General features: G+C 46.7%; 1 long non-coding RNA gene across 2 annotated transcripts; it reads right to left on the bottom strand.

Annotated features, from left to right (window-relative positions):
- Positions 1–2591: 2591 nt before the first annotated feature.
- LOC135285579 (uncharacterized) lies at positions 2592–9586 on the bottom strand. 2 transcript variants are annotated; one of them, XR_010350383.1, is made up of 3 exons: positions 9439–9586; positions 3784–3864; positions 2592–3160 (listed from the first exon to the last, which is right to left on the bottom strand). It is a non-coding gene; the product is annotated as an uncharacterized LOC135285579 (long non-coding RNA). The 2 variants fall into 2 exon arrangements; XR_010350384.1 differs by lacking the exon at positions 9439–9586 and adding an exon at positions 5560–5618.
- Between the last annotated feature and the right edge of the window lie 2074 nt (positions 9587–11660).

The following is an 11660-nucleotide window of genomic DNA, read 5'->3' as shown; positions in this document are numbered from 1 at the left end:
GAATGAAAACCACCCACCAAAGGAGCTGGAGATATGTAAGGACTTCTTAAAACCATGGATCACTCCTGACACCTCCCAGACAACCTGAGCCACTGTTTGTGTCACCAAAAATAGAAATGTGTAGGGAAGAGCCAGACTGCTCTTGGAATAACTCTGACATGCCCCATTTGTAGCGGGTTCTTAAGTTTAGTGGTTTTTTTCTCCTTCTGGCAGAACTGAGAAGACTTGCAGACCTCCAAGAATATGAATATCCATAGGGAATTGCTTCCTTTCCCAGGCTGCTCCAGGGCTGCCCGCTCCTTACGGTGATTTTTCCTCCCTCAGACATGAAACATCCATGGGCTGCCTCTCTCCATCCTCATCCCAGGGATGTCAGCTCCACTGACAGCTGTCAGTCTCGGCCAGCTCTGAAGGGAAGGAACACTCCCCGAGCATTGACTGTCCAGTATTTATGGGATTTATGGAATGTATGGAATTTATGGAATTTATTTATAGAATTTATTTATGGAATTTATGGAATTTATTTATAGAATTTATTTATGGAATTTATTTATGGAATTTATTTACGGAATTCCTGACCGAGGCCAGGATCACAATTGCCCATTGCCATCATCCATCCTGGAAGTCACACACAATTTGTTTCCCATTGTGGATCTGCTGGAGTCTGAAGGAATCAACAGGGACTGTTTTCCATGGTGCTGACGTGGCACACTGGGGAGTAATGGGAATATTTTGGGATGTAATTCCGGTAAATGCTGCCAATGCCATTCCCCATTCCATATCTCAGACAGATTTCTCCACTGGATATCCCATGCTTAGATCTTGGCTAATGGAAATCCTATTTATTTTATTTTATTTTATTTTATTTTATTTTATTTTATTTTATTTTATTTTATTTTAATTTTTAAAATTTTATTACTTTATTTTATTTTATTTTAGTCCCACATGTTTTTTTTATTATCCCTGTGTATGTCGTGATCTCTCTGGGCCCACTGGCTGCTTTTGAGGGATCCTGTGGGAACTGGATGCTGCAGAAGCAAAGCCCCACCATCCTCCTCCCTGACTCAGCATCTTCATCTTGTGCTGTTTGAGCCACAGCAGCTCCTGGGTGTCACCAAACATTGGGAAGAAATTCCTTTTCCATTGTCCCATATACAGGGATACCCTTGTCCTCCCAAAGCTGCTGAAAAATGACCTTTGATGGGGAAACATCACCTTCATCAGCAGATTTGGGGTCCCAAATTGTCAACATCCCCTGGAAATATATAAAGAATAAATATAAATAAAGAAGGGATTTATTTTATTCTTGGAGGCACGGAAAGCTTTGGGAAAAAAATTATGCTGGTGGATAAAGTGCTGGAAATTCAATAATTGGGTGGGGAATGATCTGCACAGGGGGACTTGTCTGTGCCTCCAGGAGGAGAGGGACACACTACAAGGCAGTTTGGGAATGAGTGTAAGAGCCGTAATGAGAGATGCGGGACTCCAGGTGGCTCTTCCAAAACGCAGTTTATTACATGCAAGATGTTAGAGCAGTCCAGGGTCATGGGCGACAGAGCCTGAGCCTACAGCTGTCAGCTGCAGCTGCAGGCAGGCCTGGAGACCCTTAGTTTAGGTTACAAATGCATTATATACTTTTCTTTGCCGAGCATCTTAATACAGTAGAACCAATCTATACCTTAACTTTTCTCTATAGCCTATCATAACTACTAAAATTACCATATTCATGTTAGTATTCTCCAATCGCTAAACGTTAGTACATTACTGTTTAAGCTAGAAGTTGTTCTTCAGTTTTCTTGCAGTGGAAAATTCTGAGACCTTTTTTCTACTTGCAACATTTGCTGACTTGTTTGCCTGTGCTATCTTTCTGCTTGGTAAAAACATCTTCTTGTTTGAGGTGGGTTTACCCTTTGTTCTAAGTCATAAAAACCCCTTCTAACTAACATACCCTTTGCCTCCTTGGTTATCCAGTAAGACTGGCTCAGCAATTCTTTTCTTCTATATCAAAACTTGCTTCCATCTCTATTCCTTCCTCAGCTTCTACATTCAAAAATCTTTCTGCTAAGCATACATATCTGTGAGATTTTCTTGTCAAACTTTCATCCTTCCCAACAAATGAGCATTAAATTAAGGTGAGTAACACCCATACCCAGCCCTGATGGAAAGGCTGATCCCTCACCATCACATCCTGATGGAGAGCACCATCCTTCCTCCATCCCCTCTCCAGGGCTGTCACCATCCCTTGTCCATCCTGTCTCCAGGGCTGTCACCATCCCTCCTCCATCCCCTCTCCAGGACTGTCACCATCCCTCCTCCATTCTCTTCCAGGGCTGTCACCATCCCTCCTCCATCCTCTCTCCAGGGCTGCCTCCAGCTCCTGGATATCTCTTAGTAGGACCCTGGCGTTTTGGAGCTTTTATCTCCCCAGGGAGAAAAAAAAAAAAAAACAACAAACCCCCCCAAAAAAAAAACCCCACAAAAAAACAAAAAAAAAACAAAAAAAAAAAAAAAAACAAACAAACAAAAAAAAAAAAAAACAAACAAACAAAAAAAAACCCAAAAAAAAAAAACCAAAACCAAAACCCCACAAAAAACCAAGAAAACCAACCAAACAAAAAACACAAAAAAAACCCAAACCAAAACAAAAAAAACCCCAACAGCAAAAAAACAAACCTGAAATCAAGATATTTCACACAAATCTTTAGTGAGCTTCATATGCTCCCTGCTCACAGCCACCTGCTTCCAGATGGCTGGGACACGTTCCCATCTGGGATGGGAAACTGACTGACTTTTGGATTTCTTCCTCATCACACAGACTGGGAATAGGGTGCTCCAGAGGGCAAAACCAAATTGTTCAAATACTGACAGAAGGATTTAATCCCAGAGAAAAGCCTGGACGTGGCACTCAGTGCCAGGTTTTAGTTGAGGTGTCAGGAAACAAGATGGACTCGATGATCTTGAAGGTCTCTTCCAACCTTGCGTGATTCTGTGATTCTGTGAAGTGGTCACAGCCCCCAGCATGACAGAATTCCAGAGATCTGGACAACGTTCCTGGGCACGTGATGACTGCTGGGGTGTCCTGTGCAGGGCTGGGAGCCGGACTCAATCCTGGTGGGTCCCAACTCAGTATATTCTGTGATTCTGGAATGTCTCCTGTGCCCTGAGAAGATGGAAAAAGGAGATTTTTGGGCTTTGCCTCGAGAGGTACATCCTCAGTGAGCCTGTCCGTTATCCCTGTGATCCAGAGCCGAGTCTTTAATAACTGGAGAGGACAAAGAGCTGTGCTTGTTGTCGGAGGCGTGCGGAGAAAGGCTGGGGCTGTAGCAATTAAGATAAGAGCCCTGTCTGAGGCAGCTCACAAAACCAAGGAAATGCCTTTAACCTCTCATTTCCTCGCTTTGGAGGCTCCTGATCTGAGCTGTGGTGTCACCATCTGTAACATTCCCTGGATTGTGGCTCCTAATGAATTACCAGCTGTATTTACTGATTTATTTACCCAGTTTTCCTTCCTGGCCACGAGCAGGCCCTGGGAGCCGTGAGGATGTGGGATGATGTGAGTGCAGGGCTTTCATGGCACGGTTTGGTGACAGCAAGTGCAACTTGTCACAAGTGTCTCCTCCCACACCTCGCCTCCCCTCTGTCAGAAATGGATTTGTAAAGAATTCTTAAAACCTGACAGAGAAAGGCTGTTGGGAAAACCAACACCCGCCACTGTAGAGCAGCATCCCACCGGGATGGAGCTCTGGGGTGTAATTTATTGTGGATTTGGTGATGGAGACTTACCTGGCCCAGCTGCTCAGAGCCACCGTGGAGTGACACATCCTTGTCCTCCATCTGGGGACAATCCAAGCTGTTGATTGAATTCTGTTTTAATAAAAACATCTTGTGTAAAACACAAGCTGCACCTGCCCAGGTGGTTTTGTCCCCAGGGCTGGAATCACTGCCATGGGCTCAGCCTTTAAAGTCAAGTCAGAAATGATGCTCGGTCCCAATTTAAGCCCCAGACCCTCCTGACAGTGCTGTGGTGTGTGATCAGTGAGGAATGGGATGGTCCATCTGTTAGGAGCTTCTCTGTCCGGGAGTCCTGAGCTCAGAGCAACGCCAGGAATTTCAATTATTCCTGCAGCTCTTGCTGAGGACAAACCAGCTCAGCCGTGCTGCGTGTCCGTGCTCCACAGCCTGGATTTTAATTGGGAAAAGCCAGGTTTGGGGCTGTTGGGCATGTCTGGGAGCACGCCAGGGTGCTCAGGAGTCCAAAGCCATGACGGCTCCACCCTGGAGCAGGCTTAAGGATTTCAGCTCCTTCTGGCCCAGTGTTGCTGTAAGTTTTCCCTGGTGTTCAAACCCTGACCCAAAATGAGCTGAGAAAGTTTAATGCATAATTGAAATAAATTTTCTATTTCCTCTTTGGATTATCTTACAAAATTTTAATTTCACAGAAAAGTCATTACTTCATTTGTTTTGCTAATCCTTCAGATCTGCTCCGTACGGAGGATGATCTGGAGCATTATTAGAGTCCCTAATAAGATCTCATTTCCTCCTCAAGGCCACTCGGTAAAGTCTGAACAAACAACGTGGAGCTGCTTCCTCAGCCGTGCTTTGGATGCACTGGGCTGGAAGTGGAGGCATCCCGGATTTTCCTGCAGGTTTGTTGTGCTGCAGCCCTGGGATGGGACAGCTGCTGAGTGTTTGGGCAGCCACTGCGCCAGGAACCCCCAAAATACACCATGGAAACAGCTTGGCCAGGCAAGAGGAGCAGCAATAGGAAAAGGCATTTGGGCTGGAGGAGGAGAGGAGAAGAATGGGGAAGCTCAGCAAGGCCATAAAGGAGATGAGTGGATGAAGTCTTCCAGAGATGCTCCTGGAAGCTCCCTCCATCCCAGAGGTGAATAAAATTCCCAGGCTTGGCTGTGTCCTGCATCCTCCTCTGTCTCGCAAACAACCCAGCAGGAACAGCAAACTTTGTCCTGACTCCAGAGACAGATGGGAATGTGCTCCCATGGGTGCCATGGGGTCTCCATCAGGGTGGGGAGGGCAGAGGGGACCTTTCTATCTCCCCAGCATCTTCCTACTCCTCCCTTTCTCCTCCCAGGAGGCCAAACTTTGGATGCAGGCAGAGGCCAGCCAGGAGTAATGGGAAAGATGAAGATCCTGCAAAGGCTGGGCCCCTTTCCCATGGAGCCAGGCTGGGAGAGCTGGGGTTGCTGGAGAGGAGAAGGTTCCAGGGAGAGCTCAGAGCCCCTCCAGGGCCTAAAGGAGCTCCAGGAGAGCTGCAGAGGGACTGGGGACAAGGGGTGGAGGGACAGGACACAGGGAATGACTCCCACTGCCAGAGGGCAGGGCTGGATGGGATATTGGGAATTAGGAATTGTTCCCTGTGAGGGTGGGCAGGCCCTGGCACAGGTGCCCAGAGCAGCTGTGGCTGCCCCTGGATCCCTGGCAGTGCCCAAGGCCAGGCTGGACAGGGCTTGGAGCAGCCTGGGACAGTGGAAGGTGTCCCTGCCATGGCAGGGCGTGGGGCTGGATGAATTTTAAGATCCCCTTTTTAAGAACCCCAACCTTTCTGGTATTCCCTGGTTCCCAGAGCAGTAAGGGAGGAGCGAGCCCAGGCGGGCCGGGCCGCTCCTGCCCGGGGCCTGTGGGGTTCCGCGGGATCACGGCTCCCACTAGTGGCTCCTTCCAAACGCTCTCGCCTGCCGGATACCTGGAATTTTGCATCCTGGAATTTGGGGGACCACTGGCCTGGTTTTCTCCGCTCTGGGGTGCACAGGAATGCTGCACAGAGCAGGAATCCCATTTCACCACATCCTAACTTTGCAAGCTGCTCCCCAGAAAGGCCCTTTTGTGACACTTTACAACCCAAGAGGTGCCCAAACCTAGCAGGACAAGACCTGACCCCTGTCTTGCTGAGATCTCCCAGGGAAAGAGGGGCCTGCCCTTAAATAACAGCTTACAGGATGTCCTGGGAATGCTGGGCTCGCACATCCTCTGGAATATCAACCCAGTATTTGCTGAGTTACTCTCACAGCTCGTGAAGTGTTAATAAAATACACAGAATACACTGTGACGGAACCTGGGGAGCTTCGAGTGCCTCTGAAAGGTTAAACTGGCAGCTGGTCTAAGAGAAATCAGTGAAAAATTCGCATTTCATTGATCAGCATCCGGATAGTTGCTCCTGCTTTGTACAGTACCTCTCGTATCGCTTAGCCTCCAAAATCCCCCCAGATCCATCACTTTTTAGGTAATTACTGCTCCATTACATCGAGTTTACTGTGATCTACTTGCAATCATGGAATGAATTATCTCTTATCAGGGAATAAAAATGTGTAAGTTTGGGGAAACAGGGAGAGAGGGGAATAAAGAGCAGAAAATAAAATCAATTCATGGCTCCATTAACACCCAACCGCAAAGTTCCTCAGCACAGTCCATTCCTGTACCTACAGCTCCTGGGCAGCCAGCAAAGAGCCTAAAAACAATTAGAGAATAGAATTGAAATCACCTTTTTAAGCGAAAGTTCTCGAGACGCCTCCCTGCGTAGATTTAATCAGGCGGGTATTGAGTGCTGGTGCGATAATTGATTATTAAATCACTATAAATACACATCTGTACAAGGCTCCAGTCCAATTTCCCCTCTGCAATAAATATTTCTCGAGGTGTTTATTTAATCCACGCCTGCCCACGTGAATTTGGGTGATGGATCTTCAGCTGCCTGGATGCAAAACAGAGCCCCGGCAACGGCACCATCCATCAGCCACTAAGTTGCTGTTAATAACATTCCCTGGGGAGAAATTCCAGGCAAACAGTTATGAATTTAGTGATAGGGAGCCTCAATCTTCTGTTTAAGGAGAAAAGGTGAAGAGGAGTGCAAGGAGAAGGCACTGAGCTGGGCAAGGATGGAGGGAAAAATTCTTGATGTGTTTGGGGTTGAAATCCATCCTGAAATGGCATTTTTTGTGTTTGCCCTTGCTTTTTAGGGCAATCAATCACAAACTGTGGCTCCCCTTGCCTTGCCTCTCACTGGGGAGAGGATTTAGGGAGAGAGGGGAAGAGCAACTCAAGAGCAAAGAGTCTCCAAACAGCTCTGATTGTTTCAGCCAAGCCCCAAACTGTAGAAATTACAAGGAAAAATGAACATTCATCAGGAGGATGAGGCTCAAATTGTGACAGGGATAATAAAAAATTTAAATAATATAAAAAATCCCTTTCTCCTTCAAAATCCAGAGTTTTATTCCCAGAGGTGCTGGCCTATGGCTTGGAAATGCTGTTTTCATGGATCTTGGCTACCCAAATGGGTTAAAAATATGATGGTTTTGCCACAAAACAAAGGAGGGGATCTTCACAGCCCAGGGGTTGATGGACAGCAGCTCTGGAGATCTGTCCATCCTTCTTCCCATCCATCCTGGAATCATCTCATTCTCCTGGAATCATCCTGCACAAATCACATCATCCCATCCTTCCTCCCATCTTTCCATCCTTCCATCCATCCATCCATCCATCCATCCATCCATCCATCCATCCATCCATCCATCCATCCATCTTTCCTCCCACCCTTCCATCCCTGTGTTCCTCTGTAGGGTTTCCTGCCATTCTCTTCCTCCTTTAGCTGAGATTAAAATTTAACGAGGACAAAATAAGCCCTGAACGAGGAGATTTTCGAGGCTCTTTGAAGGTGTAATGAGAACAGGGAATGATGCATAATTAAACACATGGAGAATCCAAATCCCAGGGAAGGAGAGTGAGGGGCTCTGCCCTGGCCAGGCCTGAGCCCCTGCCGCACCCTGCCATGCCCCTATTCACCTGTCCTAAAAATGAGCGATTTTTTAAAAGTTTCTTTAAAACGCCCTAAAATCTGCATTTTCCAAGAGCGAAACTGAGGCAAGGGGGTTCCAGGATCACTGATGTCCATCAGACCCCTGGAAATCCCTGGAGTTGAAGGGAAGAAGGGAAACTTCCCTATTGTGCTTAGGGTTGAAATGCATAATGAAAGAACATTTTCCTTTGATTTTCTGTGGCTTCCAAACTTTCCCAAAGAATTGCCCCAGTTGGATCGACCAACAGCTCCAGGAGAACAATCCCTCACACCACGAGGAAGCAGCCTGGGGGATATTTTGGGATAATTCACCTTCTTTTCTCTTTATTTATCAATATTTCCTGATAGGGAGCTGCAAACTTTATCATGGAAGATTCCCAGCATGCTGTGATTATGGAGCTCACAAGGGAATATGGGATGCTTTATTAGGATTTTTTTTTTCTTTTAAAGGTATTTCTCAGGATTATGTCACCTCCATCCCAGCTGCACCCACGCATGGATAAATCACTTCTTCAGTGTCACTTGTTGAAAGGATAAATGTTTCCGCTCCCAGGATATTTATTCCTTTTTGCTCTCGTTTGACAGACAAATCACATCATCCCAGGATTTCCCCAGCAAACTTTGGAGCAGTCAACTTGCCCCCAGGGATTTATTTCACTATCAAACCGTCTTCTTTTGGAGGGGATGTGGAATTTTGGGTAGCCTGATGGGTTTTGTGAACAGGCTGAGATTCATCACATGGATTTACATTCCCTGGATTGACTGATGTAATTACATGTTCAACGAAGATGGAAATGTAATGGGGATGGAGCAGGGGTGGGAGAGCAGGGGTCTCCTGGCTGCCATTTTCCAGGTAAAAATGAAGGTGAGGATGACTTTCTATCTCAGATGGTCCTTTGAAGTCCAACCTCTTTGATATCTACAACTTCCTCCTGGAGGAATTGGAGGGGCAGGTCTGATCTCTGTTCCCTGTGACAGTGACAGGACCTGAGAGAATAGCTAGAGCTGTGCCAGGGCAGGTTTAGGTTGGATACTGGGAAAGTTTTTCCCCCAGAGGGTGCTGGCACTGCCCAGGCTCCCCAGGGAATGGGCACGGCCCTGAGGCTGCCAGAGCTCCAGGAGCTTTTGGACAGCGCTGCCAGGGATGCCCAGGGTGGGGTTGTTGGGGGGTCTGTGCAGGGGCAGGAGATCCCTGTTGATCACTTCCAGCTCAGGATATTCCATGATTTCTGACTTCCTAGAAGAGGACCCCACCATACCTGCAGCTGCAAAAGCCCACTTTCCCTCTGAAAATCCCAAGTCAGGGATTGTCTCATGAAATAGCCTGTGCAAAATGAAGTATTTATAGAACAGTACTTAAAATCCTGACATGCCAGACTGCTCCTCTGGGTCTGGACATCCCTGTTTTCCCCTAAACCCAAAGGAGATTTTGGAGTCTACACCATTTTCTGTAAAAGCAGGGTGGTAGAAAAGCAGAATCCTCTAATGGCTAGGAGATGTTTTACAGACCTTAATAACTATGGGCTCACAACAACTCAGCAAGAAATAGGGAATGTAATTGTCCCCATTTGCAGAAAGAAGAAAAATAGATACACACAAATCAAATGAGGAGCTGAGTAAAGTCTTACCAGGAGCTGGGGGAGCTCTCCATTACCTGATGTCTTAAAATCAGTGCTGGATCTCTTTATATCAATCATACTCTGCCTCTGCCAGGAAGAAGTGGCTGGGTGAAAAAAGGCTCTTTGCCTCTCTCTCTCCTTTCCTTTCTCCAGGAATGTGGTTTTCAACTGAAAAATGAGGAAAATTCACTTTTCTTCAAGCTGCTCCAGCCAGACTTTATGAGATTGGTCCTGATTTTTTCAAGGACATTCCCAAGGAAGAAGAAATGGGCCGGAATTGCAAGCACCAGACTCCATACCCTCCTGTGTGAGAATAATCCTGGGATGTTGCAAGCAGCTTTGGCTTGATGGAAAACAAATCAGATCTCCAGGCATGATTTTTTTCTCCAAATGTTTTGAGATGGGGGCAGGTTTGTCCTGATTTCCCCAACGTTCCCCCTTCCCACACATCCTGAGCCTCACTAAAACACTGATATGAATCCAAAAGATAAGTAGGAGAGGAATTTGGGGATTTAGGGGTGTAAGTGTGCAGGAACACCTTCCGCTGTCCAGGTGGCTCCAAACCTTGTCCAACCTGGCCTTGAACACTTCCAGGGATGGGGCAGCCACAGCTGCTCTGGGGGATCTTTTCCAGTGCCTGTGAAACATGAGGCAAACCAGCTGTTCTTTCCCAAATTGTTGAACATGGAGTAGGGAAGCTGAGAGAGATTAGAGCCTGGCACACAAATCCCGGCATGAATTCCATAGCCAGCCAGTGCTGCCAAGGGTTTCTGTTTGCAAATTGCCTGCAAACAGATTGGAGAAGTCCCCACCATACTCCTTGTTTGAAAATTTTTGCAAATTTCTTCACGGTCTGAGGATCAATTGGAGTCGAAAATGTGATTATGGAATCTACAGTTCCCAGTTGCACAATTCCCACTGACTGAGCCGTGGCCTTTTGATATTTCTGCACCATAAATATACAAGAAAGGAGTCCAAAAGTCAGTATTAAAGCTGGTAGGGAACAAAATCATCCAGCTGGACTTGCAAAAGCTCTGTTGATTTTTGCTCAAACTTCCCAAAAAAGCAACTTTTAGGAGATGTCAGTGGCTGGATTCAGCACCTTGAAGTGGTGAAGACTTCACTGCCTTCTGCAATTGGCTGAGCTGAGGTTTAATTCCCCTCCTGTCTAATTTTTCTAATTTCAACTCAGCTCTTGTGACAGCTTTGCTGAGATCCTTTGGCTCTCTGGAGCTTCTCCCAGTGTGGCTGCTGATGGACAAACAATTTTCCTCCATTCCAAGTGCTGGGTTTGAATTTTCCGAAGCCCAGACCCTTCATTTGCAAATTTGGGGTCCAAATCAAACCAAGCTTGGACTCAAAGCAAGGAAACACCTCTGCTAAAACCCAACTGGCCAACCACAAACTGGGAATTTTGTGATCAAGGAGTGGTTTTGAAACATCCTTAGCAGGGAGGATCTGAAGGAAAAGTTTGTTTTCTAGGAAAATTCTCACCAGCAGAGCTCGGCTGGCTCTGTTCAAGGTGAGTGAGCACAAAAGGGTCAAGCTGCAGCTGTCTTTGGAATTAGAATAAATTATCCTCCTTCAGATGCCTCCTTAATGGCTCAGCTCTGCGGATCCCTCTCTGACCACACGCTGCTCTGTGGAGGTGAGCTGAGGCTGCTCCTCATGATCAGCTCATTACATCCATGAATTATGCACACAGCCAGGTTATGCAAAAGAAGCCTGCTATTATTATTAAACTCCTGACACCAGCCCAGCAGCTGGAGGCTCCCTGGCTGTCATCCTTGACTCCTGGTGAACATGCTGGCCAATATTGCCTCTGTGCACTCCGTGCTCTTCCATCTGTCTGCACATCCCCACTTTTGGGTTTTTTCTGTCTCAGGCACCTTTTGTTACAAGCTTGTTCAGTCTCTCACAGGAGATTGGCATGTCCCATGCTGGGGTCACAAATCAGGGGAAAAAATGCATTAAAACTTCACGTAGACTTTGGGTTTAAAGAATTAAAGATATTTGCTAAGCTCAGGGGGGAAAAGTGCTGGGCATGGCACAAACTGGGATATCTGGTCCTTACAGCCATGGATTTCCAGTCCAAACTCTCCTGTGCTCCTGCTACCTTATCTCTTCCAGCCTTTGCACCTTTCTGGGAGAAACTCATGCTCCAAGCTCAGATCCTGCCTGTGCTGTGCTCTTCCAGCTCTTCCCAGGAGGCCTGGATCCTGCAGGAACTT

The sequence above is a fragment of the Passer domesticus genome, chromosome 23 (assembly GCF_036417665.1).
Source record: "Passer domesticus isolate bPasDom1 chromosome 23, bPasDom1.hap1, whole genome shotgun sequence".
NCBI classification, from domain to species: domain Eukaryota; kingdom Metazoa; phylum Chordata; class Aves; order Passeriformes; family Passeridae; genus Passer; species Passer domesticus.
This window is presented reverse-complemented; position numbering and strand designations above follow the sequence as displayed.